Source organism: Syngnathus floridae, chromosome 1 (assembly GCF_059516105.1).
Source record: "Syngnathus floridae isolate MCC-2025c chromosome 1, RoL_Sflo_1.0, whole genome shotgun sequence".
NCBI lineage: Eukaryota > Metazoa > Chordata > Actinopteri > Syngnathiformes > Syngnathidae > Syngnathus > Syngnathus floridae.
In genome coordinates, this window is record NC_142413.1 from 16,698,436 (window position 1) to 16,711,398 (window position 12,963).

General features: G+C 39.3%; 1 protein-coding gene across 3 annotated transcripts in view; it reads left to right on the plus strand.

Annotated features, from left to right (window-relative positions):
* Nucleotides 1-12,963, plus strand: part of pcdh11 (protocadherin 11) — a 232,684-nt gene that overhangs the window by 47,795 nt on the left and 171,926 nt on the right. For all 3 annotated transcript variants that reach the window (XM_088379239.1, XM_088379247.1, XM_088379256.1), the window contains one exon: nucleotides 10,135-10,235. The gene's annotated coding sequence lies outside the window, so the exon portion shown is untranslated. The remainder of the gene's footprint in view (nucleotides 1-10,134; nucleotides 10,236-12,963) is intronic.

Here is a 12,963-nt window from a genome sequence, read left to right on the forward strand (position 1 = left end):
AAGAGAATGCCTTCCCAGCAGTCTTGTGTTCTCCATGAGATGATTTGCATTTTAGCATTGTATGACTCACCTCAGATGGGAGGCATACAACAACTGTGCTGAAATGACTTGACACACACGCGCACGCACGCACACACATGCCTATTGTACATCTGTTGCTTTCCGTTTTCAAGACATACAAAGCACACTCAATTAAAATTATTTGTTGCTCGGGTTGTTTATAGCTTTATCATACCAAGTTGTCTGATGGTGGGAGCATTGTTTTTGTCTTCAATACTGTGTTTCATTTTGAACAGTCAAGTTGTGACTCTTGTTTGTCTATTAAGTGTGAGCGTTTCAATCATTAACAATGACTTTTGGCAGTTTAATTGTATAATATGATTTTTTTCAATGTTGTACAGCATAGGCATAGAGCTTTGGACGATACTTGAGGGTGGGAACATAATTTTTGGAAGTGGAATAATAAATAAACTCTTGATGTCAACGAAGCAGGCTAAGTTAATTCAAAAATCCCATTAAAGTGATTAGCTAGTCAAACCAGCAGTCCATTTGGCCAGCGGCTTCTGCATGAAAGACTCAGAAAGTTTAATTGATACAAGGATGCGTGCGATTTGTAAAAATATAACTCATTCTGAAGTCAGTGAGTATCTTGCTCTGAAGAAAAAGTCCCACTTTTCAAAACATTAACTAAAAAGTGGGGATGGATGTTGTGTGGCTGTGCAACATCACATGGAGTAGCATCACATCAGTAGCAGTGCTAAAGTGGGGGATCACACTTGTGTGGTTTTCTATGGGAGTCATCAAACAAGCTACAGTTCCTCTATGGCCTTGGAGAATAAATTCAACCATGTTTCAGAAGTTTGGGCTGCCGAGTCTTAAGTCACTGGGATGAGACTAGGCATCTTGAAAGCCATGATCCTCAGTCAAATGACTGTGGATATCGCTCTCTGTGTCAGGGATGAAATCCTGCTCCAGCACAATTATTTTGGGTCTTGTTCACAAGTGAGGGAAGACGGGAGCAGGTGGACAACAAGTCACTTTGTATCAATCTGTCATGGTTAAAAAGGAGCTGAACCAAAAGGTGAAGCTCTCGATACCTGTCAATCTATGTTTCCACCATCACCTAACTTACCTGTCACAAGCTATGAGTACTGACTAAAAGAAAATCAAAGATACAAGCGACCAAAATCAGTTTCCTCCTTATCGGGTCCGGGCTCTCCCTTAGAGACAGTCTGGGAAGCTCAACCGTCTGGTAGAGGCTCAGAGTAGAGCTGCTGCTCCTCCATATTCACATTGAGTGGAGCCAAATCAGGTAGCCTGGGTAACTGGTAAGGATGTCTCCCTTGTGAGGTGTCCTGAGCTTGTCCCAACTTAAGGAGCTTGAACTAGGAAACACTGAAGAGACGGTGTCTCAGATGACCTGGAAATGCCTTGTTATCCTCCTGGTAGAGCTGAACGTTGGGGAGGAGGAGGTCTGGGGTGCTCCGCTTTGGCTGTTGCCACTGCAAACCATCCGGGGATAAACGCAAGAAAATTGGTATGTGTGAATATATGGATGGAATAAAATAGTTGGGAAGGGGGACATTATGTAAACTCCAGTTAGAAACAAGATGAGATACACCAGGTTATGTTCGTCCAAATTGTTGTCACTTGCCTAAAATGAAATGGTGAAACATAAAAGAGATGCTCATAAAGCAGTTTTCATTTTGTGTCCTTCATTCACCTGTGGCATGCAATGATTTAAAGGAGTTCATATTCATTTTGTGAATTCCCACAGCAGAAAGCATTTTACAACCACAAAAAGGCAAGTACGGCTTAGTTAGTAAAAGTAGAGCTGCTCAATTACTATTATTACTTAGTAATCGATTTTTTTTTTAATCATGACTACGATTTTGGCTTCAGACGATCTCTTTTTTCATACAATCGAGGAAAAACGATCGTTTGGTGTTTCCGTTCTGATACGAGCATGCACAACTCTTACGACTACGCCCCGCGTGTGTGGAGAGTGGAGCTCCAGGCCATATTTAACAGGCGGTGTTGTACCTGAACGCGTTCAATGAACAAAAGTTCCGAGTTGTGTAGGTTAGGCTGGACTTGATGGCAAGCTTCAACTATTTAATGAAAGATGGCGTTTCTCTGGCAAAGTTCCAGTGGAATTAGATGAAAGCCGACTGTGTCACACACAGTGCCCCTTGTTCATTATCATGAAATATAATGAGGTTAAGAAAAAGTCACTATTCTGAATACATTTTGCAGGGATCAGGGCTGAGAGTTCGCCCTAAGTGCTGCAGATAAAGGTTGGTTGTCTGCCAGTTTTCAATTTGGCTATTTGTCAACTTGTATATTTGGGGCAGTGTCCTCGGGGAAACAGATTCGTGCCAAATTATACAATGGTAATAAAAGTTGATCGTTGCATAGATTAGGCCTAAACTGGTATCTGAAGTTTGTAATGTACATGGCTGGCCAAGCTTGGACCATAAAATGCAAACACCAACATGATGGAGGTTTATTAGTCTTCATATTGCAATCACTGTTAAACAAATTTAGTGAGATGTTTATTGTCTTAGAAAAAAAGGAACTTATGACTACAGAAAACTCTATGAAGCTGACATAAAAAATCTGACAAAGTAGTGGTTCTTAACATACAGTTTATGTCATCAAGTAGGGATAAGTGGGTTACAACTTCAAATTAATATGAAAATAGTATATCTATGTACAGCCCAACTGAATATAACTGCGTATTCTTCCCAAATACATACTCTATGTACATATACATAGAGTAAAGTGGTAACTTAGTTCATTTTCAGCTTGAATGGTGTCATGACTAGAAGTGGGACATACTGTAAAATCTTATGCATCACAATAGAGTTGTGAGCTCAGATAATTTAAACGTAATGGACCAATGCACTCATTGTAAGCATCACAAATATTTAACTACTGATCATGACTGATAATTCTTCACAAACTAGCTGTGAGCTAAACATATCAAAGTCCCCAGCCGAAGGCTTTTGCTGCCTCAGAAGCGGAGAGGAGTATCTTTGAGGACAACAGAGCCTCCTGCGCTGTTTTTGCTTCGGGGGACAACAGTGAGCTGATGTAGTCCCCCATCTGAAGTGACAATGCTGACAGAATAAAAGTAATGGCAGCCCTAAACATTGGGCAGCGGATGTGACAAACATTTAGATGCTATCTCCCAGTTACAGTGAATAATTGAACTGCCACTCCGAGCAGACCAGTGTAGCGACTGGCAACACCAGCCAGACACGCAATCTCTTTAGACAAGAGTGCACCTCGTCAAGCAAAGGCCCAAATCAAAGTAATTGTCAAACGCAATTGTCAATAGACCAAGTGGACATCCGAGCAATTTGGTGAAATCAAATAAAAATAAAAGCCTTTATCAAAGGCAGTCATTAAACTGTTACACAAAAATGTAGTAAAATCGGATAGTGTCATGTAGCTGATTGAATTGTATATTAAATGTTTTCTATTTAGAGCAATTTTGGTTAATAGAAACAATAAATTAAATCTGCCATCGCTACTACTGGTTCCTTTACTTCTAATTTACTTGTTGTACTTATTGCGCCACAAGGTTGTGCGGTGCGCAGATTTCTCCATCTCATTTATGTCGCCTCTGGGTCTCACTGCATTTGGGCAGTTGATGCCATTCGTGTAGCCTTTTACAGATGCAATTTTATCCCGGCTGCTCCAGGCACTCGTCAGTGTTCGCTTGTTGATCATGTTTCTTTATCCATTTTCATGTTTGCACTGTGTGTGTGTGTGTGTGTGTGTGTGTGTGTGTGTGTGTGTGTGTGTGCGCGCGCACGCACGCTTGTGCCTGTGTGCATGAACTAACATTTTTTTTATGAGGTCAAAAACTAAATAGCCTGAGAAGGGAATTCTTTGGCTGTTATTCGTGAAGATAAGTTGGCCATTTAAAAGCAATTTCATGCATCTTACAATAGATTTACAAACTCCATGCTGTTCCAACCTCCAAAATGGAGCTGTTTTGCGGATTTCTAATTGTCTCTAACCTGGTGGGTCAGAAATAGCAGTGCAATTTAATCAATGAAATTCTCAGCCGTAGACACCACTCCCATGGTGGCTCCACCATATAGTCAGATTTTAAAGTACTTACAATATGGATCAGCAACGAGTTTGACTCATTAAAAAAACACAGTTGCATTGAGTGAACAATATACTCTTACTAAATATATATAAGATGGTGTTGTGATGTACATAAACTACTTCCTTTACATGCTTGCATTTATCACAGTGTTTTTCCCTCAGTAGAGGTTAAGCTATGTTTACATATGGTTAAGAAAATCTGACTTTTGCACAAAATGTATTTAAATCAAAAGCTGATGTTGTGAACATTAGTGATTATGACATCTGATGTGTTGGGTTTGAATCTCAGCTGAGGCCTTTCTGTGTGGAGTTTGCATTTTCTCACCATGCTGCTAGACTTTCTCCAGATACAGAAGCTGCGGTCTAGAAATTATTACAGGAATATATTGATGTTTTCTGAAGTTACAATGACTCGATACTAAACAACCAGCAGTGGCTTACATTCCTCCCATTTAAAGTTTGCATTCTTGTGAAGTATTCATTGCTGAACTCCTGAGAATTAGGGCGCCTCATCAATATTATGAACTCTAATTTGCGCTCATATTGGTATATTAATTTCGAAGTGGACAGATGGCGGCATTTGCATGTCTACTTTCTCTCTGAGGGTTCAAGCAACAATTTTGCACTTCACTGCAGCCGTCTCATAAGAGGGTCACATATTAAGTTATGCAAAGCTTTAAAAGCTTTTTCATGTATTATGAAATCAATTTTCAAATGGAGAGGAAGCATGGAGGTCCATTTTAACCCTTGCAGAGTGCTTCTTAGACATTCTGTGTAGGGACATTATCAAGGTAGTCAGTTCTAATGATCTTTCTTGCAATCATCATGATCAATTCGAATGCTTTACATGCCTTGTTTGAGCTGGGAAATGACAGTGACCTTCAGGCTTCTCTGCACTCCACATATTTCTTTGAGGTGGGACATTAAACACTTTTGTCTCTTTGTCATTGCAGAGGGGAAAATGTTTTGGGGATCATCTACATCTCCTATTTAATGATGCATAGTGAAATCTTATGAGAGTCACTTATGTCCCATAAAATCCCTGGACAAAGCTGTAAAATCAATGACCTGTTTTGTTACTTAATGAGTTACTGAACTGTGGTAAGGTTGGAACCTTTTTGAGTCGAGAGTTCCGCCCCCACTGGAACCTAGTAACCCAAAAAAATTGCTTGTCCATATTTTTCTCCTTGACTCAATTTTGGCATATTTATCCTTGGATGATCCCCAATACACAGTTGTTTAGGTTATGGGTTATATTCTTAAAACCATTTCTTTACCAGTTTGAACTCGTTGCTGACCAACTACCTTTTGGCTGTCTTCCATAATATTATACCATCTAATCTCAGCAGGGTATTAAAACTGGAATGATTGGTATGCAGCTTTAATGTGGGAGTTTAAAGTTAGAGGTGAGAGAATGGATATAAAACCAACCAGGGGAAAAATTAATATGAGGCAAGGTAGTGGAACTGATAGTGTTCTATAATGTGCTGGCACTAAGATTGGAGAGGGAAAAAAAATCAAATATAAAGTGATGAGCCTTTGTGGATTAACATTTTGTTCGTGCACAACAGAAGATGAGATAACGCCATAAATAGCAAATTCGTAAAAAAGTTAGATAAAAATACATTTGGTGAACATATTAGTGAGTAAAATTATTATTTTTCAATACTTCTCTCTTTTTGTAAAAACTTTTTATGTTCTAATAAAGATACACAGTGGCGCTGCAGATGCTTGTGAAGAGTGATCATGTATTCTCTCCCATTCTTGTAAATCCATAATCATTAACATCTGCTCGAGCTTTCTTTATTGAACTACTTCGTCTGTTGTGTGGTCCACTTATCCTCGTTAACTCTGCTATAGCCAAGTCAGCACATAGATCGAATAATAGATGGAAGGAAAAAGAGAGGCAAACATCGCACAGGTTGGAGGCCATCTTTTGGAAGATCAAATGAATAACTTCTCACTCTATTTTAATCTTTAAACTCCAGGCCTGCTCGTTGCTGTCATGGCTTATTCACCTTCATTTTGTCCTAGAAAGTAATTCCTCTGTGCTTTGGCAACTCACCAATGGATTTGCTGTCTGCGTGCAGCTTGCGTAGAAATAATAACTATAATTGCCTCTCCTCAATATTGACTCAGGCAATAATATAATAAGAGCAATGCTGTCTTTAATGAGAATTTGTGGACTCCTGAAATTAAGAACTCATTAATACCATTGATTTTATTTTATAATAACTTTGGTGCAATGCTCATGCATGTTTTTAATTAAATGAATCCCTACACTGCACAATCACGATTTGAGGCAGCTGTTGTATTAGCAATAGACTTGTAGAGGTGTTTAACATCTTCTGGCCTGTTTGACCGCAAGATATGTCAAATCACCCAGATGACCTATTGATATCAAGTGACAGCAGACATCAATTTATTCCGACCTTGTCAATATCCACAGTACCCCAACACAGGACACGTGATTTAGTGCACAGTCTCAAAGACGGCTTTCAATAATTGGATGTCTATGCAATTTCTGTCAACAGGCAAATTACATTTTGGGGGCCCATCACCGCCATGTTGACTTGAATTGTGTAAAGGTCAGGCGATAGTGCCCGACGCTGCATAAGCATTTGCCTTTGAACACCTTTATCTGATTTGTCTCGCTGATTTTTTTTTCTCATTATTTAACCTTGAGCATGCAGCCTTTTCGATTTAACAGCCCTCCATGCTACAAAAAAGTGCCTGACAAATTACCCGATAATTTAAAAAATATATGAAGTATAAAATGAATGATTAAGACATTTTAAAGATAGATAGATAGATAGATAGATAGATAGATAGATAGATAGATAGATAGATAGATAGATAGATAGATAGATAGATAGATAGATAGATAGATAGATAGATAGATAGATAGATAGATACAATATTTACCATCTTTCCAAACTTCTATAGTATTTTTTTTTTAAGCATGCAGCAAACAATCTAGCAACATTGAAATCTTTAGAAAGTCAAGATGGAAAAAGCATCCTGTTCCTCCTAACTTTTTCCACCCACCTTTATTGTTTGTTTATTTTGCCTGTGATTGGCTGGCAACCAGTTCAAGGTGTCCGCAGCCAACTGCCCAAAGTCAGCTGGGATGGGCTCCAACATGCCCGCAACCCTCGTGAGGAGAAGCAGTTCAGAAAAAGAATGGATGGATGGATGGATGGATGGATGGATGGATGGATGGATGGATGGATGGATGGATGGATGGATGGATGGATGGATGGATGGATGGATGGGATGGGATGGGATGGGATGGGATGGGATGGATGTTAACTTTGCATTGTGCTAACCTGTTTTGGCCAGCACTTTTGGAAGTGACAATCTTTGGCGGCAATATCGGTGGTTGTTATGTGCACCGACTGACATCCATTCGGCAAAGAATGCATCATCCCGGAGGAGCTGTAAAGAGGGACGAGAGCCAGTGCTAAAATGAAGAAAAGTGAAACATGACAGAGAGAGATAGAGAGACATTGAAAGAGAGAGAGAGAGAGAGAGAGCGAGTGAGAGAGAGAGAGTGAGCGAGTGAGAGTTAGAGAGAGAGAGAGAGGGGGAGAGAGAGAGAGAGAGAGAGAGAGAGAGAGAGAGAGAGAGAGAGAGAGAGAGAGAGAGAGAGAGAGAGAGAGAGAGAGAGAGCAAACTCACACACCCTTCTGCTGGATTTTGAAGCAATTGCGATGTCATGCACGCTGCGATCATGAAATTACAATTTTAATATCCCTGCCATAAAAAACTCTGACCCCGGTGCCCCCGTAATGGTCTCTGGAGACTTTAGTTTTTGCTCTTCTCTCTCATCTACGAACAAAACCTAAAACTAACTAAACTCAAAGTAACTAAAACTCTCCATCTTCCGAGTGCTACTTGCAAATGTAAAGTGTTAAAGTAAGAATTAGATGAGGAATGAGATTTTACAAAATTACAACTAACTGTTCCGCATTTAAACCTCTCCACTCGCCCTCACCTTCCTCTACTCCCTCTAGCGAGTGACCAGGGCTATAACTAGAATATTATTTACAGGATTGGCAATGTTAAAGTTAATGTTGCGAAAATTCCCTCTCCACAGTCGGATTGCAGCTCTAATGAGGCTTTACTGACACTGCGCTGGTGGCTGTGCGGACAAGACAGGTGCATCGGGAGGAATATCAGCCATCTTCTTTGACATTCTTGTGTATCATCATTAAGGTCATTTAACATTTTCCATGCATTTAACCGCAACAATGACGTGGTTGCACGGGATTTAACCCCCCCCCACACACACACACACACCACCACCACACACACACACGCACACACATGCTCGCACACGCGCAAAAGAAACCTCTTATGCACTGCACTGCATTTGTAAGTACTTATTTTTCTGTGCACATGAATATATTGATTGTATTCATCTATTTGTTTTTGGTGATGAAAACAGCACTGTTATGACATAAATTAGAGTGAACTTGCTCTGCTTGTAATAATTCTTCACAGATCACTTACAATTATACTTCAAATAGTATGCTATCAGCCACAATTTCAACAAATCATCTTCAAACTGTCAGTAATTACCATTGTTATACAATGCAATTCATTCTAAAATACCATCAACACAATCTTTGGTGTCAAAAGTGAAAAAGAAAAACATTCCAAGGTTGTTTTTATTTCCCCTTGATCTTTGAACAGAGAATTTCAGGCATTAATTGTGTTCCTTAGAGCATGAAATTCCCTTTGTATCGAGGGTCTTTGTTGCCAAGCTTGTATGGAATATATACTTTAAAGGCCCCTTCATAAGAAAGGGTCCATCATAATTTAAGGAAATGGGTTCTTTTGTTCATGTTCACTTTGGTTCATTTGATCATGTGATGGATTGTGATGCAAGCCCTTGTGGGTGACATTTCTGTGACAGTGCCGGTTAGCCAGACTGTTGAGACATTGCAGGTGATCAAATGTGAAATGCACTCAAAGCCTGACAACAACTAGTAGAACTCAAGAGTGGCTATGAGGGAAGAAAAAAACCTCAGAAAGAGTTACATGGACAGTCTGGTATTGTATTGTAAATTAGGCGATAAACTTCTCTATCTTTTCTCTACATGTTGTTTTTAATTATTATTCATGGCATCTGTTAGTTCTGCAATGTAATACAACGTATGCATTACATATCATGTACAGTGTATGTACAGTAGAACCCCAGATCCACCAAAAAATATAGTGCAGCAAAAGCTTGGAACACACCCATATGCGGCTGTTCCTATGTGACGCTTGACACATCAGACATTTAAAAGACAGATAATGAGCTCGTAATAAGTTAAACATGACAAAATAACACTTTTTAAATACAAACCGTACTTACCCATGGTATAAGAGCCAAAGTCTCAAAAATAATTTAATGACTGCAGTGCTTTTAAACAACCCCAACCAACGTCAGTTTCCGAAGCTTTATCTGAGAACCAATGCAAAGATTTCCTGACATTTTGTGTCGAAAACCGAAATATGTCAAGTGCAGAGGCGGTTGACTTCTGGGGTTCCACTGTACAGACAACAGCACAACCCAAAGCCATCATTAATTGAACATAATCGTTCATATGCTGCTCAAATGTCATATTACTTTTTCCAATTTTTAAGACGCAGTCATGAATCATCCAGAGATGTGACCTTCTATGTCCCACACTGATGTCTCAATTTCATTACTCCTGTGCACAAAAGACTCACTGAAATGCAACCTGTGTTTTAAATGAGTAATAATGATTGTTCTTGTTGAAACCCTGCCGCGATAACTAATTCAAGCAAAAGAGGAAAAAAAAATATGAGTCACATATTCGTGACACAAAAAGAAGACAAATCTTCTTGGTTGGCTTATGTCCAAAAATGTCAAGCTTGGTTTCATTAGTCCAAAGCACAATCTCCTAAACACGTGTTATGATATTGTCCGTCTATCCTTGTACCTGGGAATATAAACTAATACAGCATACTGATACCACTTTTCCATTCTGACAGGAGGAGCCATGGCAGCCTCGTGGAGATACTTTAAGGTAATCGTGGGTGACAAGATTTTTAGCCGACTGGAAATGATGCTCTCGTCGGCTGGTGATAAGAAGGTGAGCCCATGAGCTGTTCGGCAAACAGAGCACACTGCCATTTACGATCAAAAAGTTGCGGCATTGCATGTTGACATGTAAAATGTAAGCTATGGCTTAATGACGTGTATAAATTCAGTTGTCCTGTCACAGTTTATTTTTGTAACTGTATTTTTTCTCAAGAAGCGCACTTTACTCACTTTCTCATATCGTAGCTATCATGTCAAAGCAAAATTGACACTCCTCAGATGAAAAAAAAACAGGTGGATTTTTCTGCTTAATTAATATTTCAAAAACACAATATCAATCAGAATATCATGTTTAGACTAGTGGGGCTGCATAGAACGTAATGTTGTATAGAGATTTTGTACTTGACTTCCTTTTTAAGTGAGACTGCCAATGGTCAAGAAAAGCATGGGTTTTTGTTTTCTCCTATATTTGCTTTAAATAAAAAAGTGCATTCACAATGACAGGCTATAATGGCATTATCAAGAAATGTCATGGCCCCATTTTTATTTACCTTGTGTAAGTTTGCATTGCATTGGCCATTGGCATTCATTCTGCCAATTTAAGAAATTAAGATGATTAAAAGTCCAACCAACATGTTAAAAGAATTAATAATCCACTAGTCAAGCAAAACAACCAAAAGAAAGCCTTACATATGATGAATAGGCTTAGTTTCAAGAGAAGGCTAAATAGTTCCATGTCCCGCATTTATTCATGACATTTTTGGAATATTCTGACGATTGTGTCAGTCCCCTGAAGAGGGCTTTAGATAGAGGTGGGCATGTTTGTATAATAATGCAGTCTGGAGATGTGACTCTGCCTTCAATTAAGTAGCTAAAATCCAGGTCCCAAAGCTCTCCCAACTTTTACCTGCTGAGATCTGTCAAAAGAGCTTCGAGTTTTAGCTTTTCAACTTCACAGGGAATTATACATGCAGTTTTCAACAGTGTAGGCTCAACATCACACAGGCCTTAATCCATTCATGTTAAACAGATGTCAAGATTAACACTGCTAGATATGTATGGACATATCTTGCCTTTGGTGGGGAGAGGAACATATAAGCTACAGCTACTGACACTGTGATGTCACAACGATATTTGTTGCCATCATAAAGACACCTTGGATTCTTGGTTGAAAGTCTTTCAGTCCTCTCCTCAGGTTTCGCACGCACGCACGCACGCACGCACGCACGCACACACACACACACACACACACACACACACACACACACACACACACACACACACACACACACACACACACACACACACACATATATATATACTATTAGTTTTGCATACATATATCCTTTAAGGTGGCTTCTAAATATCTTACATTATGTTAATCCCTTTTTAATACTCTCCATTTACAGATGCTTGTTAACACTGTCCTCCATCACCAGTGGACCACAAACATTAGACCATTGTTAACGGGTCATTAGTGCCGATCTGTGCGATTGCTGAAATTCAAAAAGTCATGTTCTTTTCATCATTCAGACCATTTAAGCTCCATTTCCCAAATCGTAATTCGGTGATGAATTGCCCCCAATAAAGGCAATTTAATCAGACATGATTTTTGCAACACGTTGGAAAATGAGAGTGAAAATAATATGGAAATAAATCACATTGGGTGACTTGATCAGAACCTCAGTCTGAGTTGGAGCTGTTCTCTGCCGTGAGTCAATTACTCGTTACACACATTGACCTTTCTTCCAACAAGAGGTTCAGTGAATATCTCTGCAAGGATTGTAATTGACAAGATGTCTCTTTTAATAGAAAAATGCCCACTTTTCCTCACAAGTTAATTATAAATTCAATATTGGACCCACCGGCCACAGCCACTGAGAAAGGTTAGTGTAGACATTTGTACCTGCCAGGCTGCGCATACAAGATCACATAATTTATTTCTGACAAGGAACCCATTAACACATTTACTTCTAAACCACTTACTTGACAATGTCACAATTTTAAATTCACATCCGTGTACATACAACTCATGATTCTGGGAGTATTTGTGTGACATAAAAATAGACGCATTTTGGTAATCGAGTTGGCAGGAAAGAGCAACATTATTGTGGCTGTGCTCAGTGAGACTGTCAACACAGTGCAATTGCTATAGTGAAATGTAACAATGGAGCCATTTTGTATTGCGCTGTGGGAAACATGATGTCTGTGTCTGGTTATGCCCAAATACTGTCCGGTTTTCTTAAAGACTGCATACAGCTAACTTAACATGCACATTGTGCATGCTTTGGTCTTCCTATTTCTTCTGTCTGTTACCACTGGCAGAGGTGGGCATTCCGAGGGATGAGAAAGTTAAAACATGAAAAGGACAGAGTGAGAAGTGGTTTTTCGTCGGTTCATATAACCGAGTCAAGTGTCACTTCTTCCCATTTCTTCTGTTTAGTACTGGCAGAGATGGTCAATATGGGGGATGAGAAAGTTGAAAAATAAAAAGGACAGTGTGAGGAGTGGCTTTTCGTCAGTTCATATAATTGTCCCTAACACTCAGTCAAATACTGACTGATTGTCTAGTTGGCAATCTGCAGCCACATTTGAACTTTTCTGATTCTGTTTTCTCTTAACTTTTCTTGGCACATTTAGTATACTTACTTTCGTTAAATTAATTCAATAAATGTAGGTGTCTGAAGATGACACCTTTGAGTTAAGAACCCGCAGTCTTTTTTCTGCCAGAAAGTTGCTGTTACTATATTTTCGTGCACACAGATCATAAAAAAGATGAA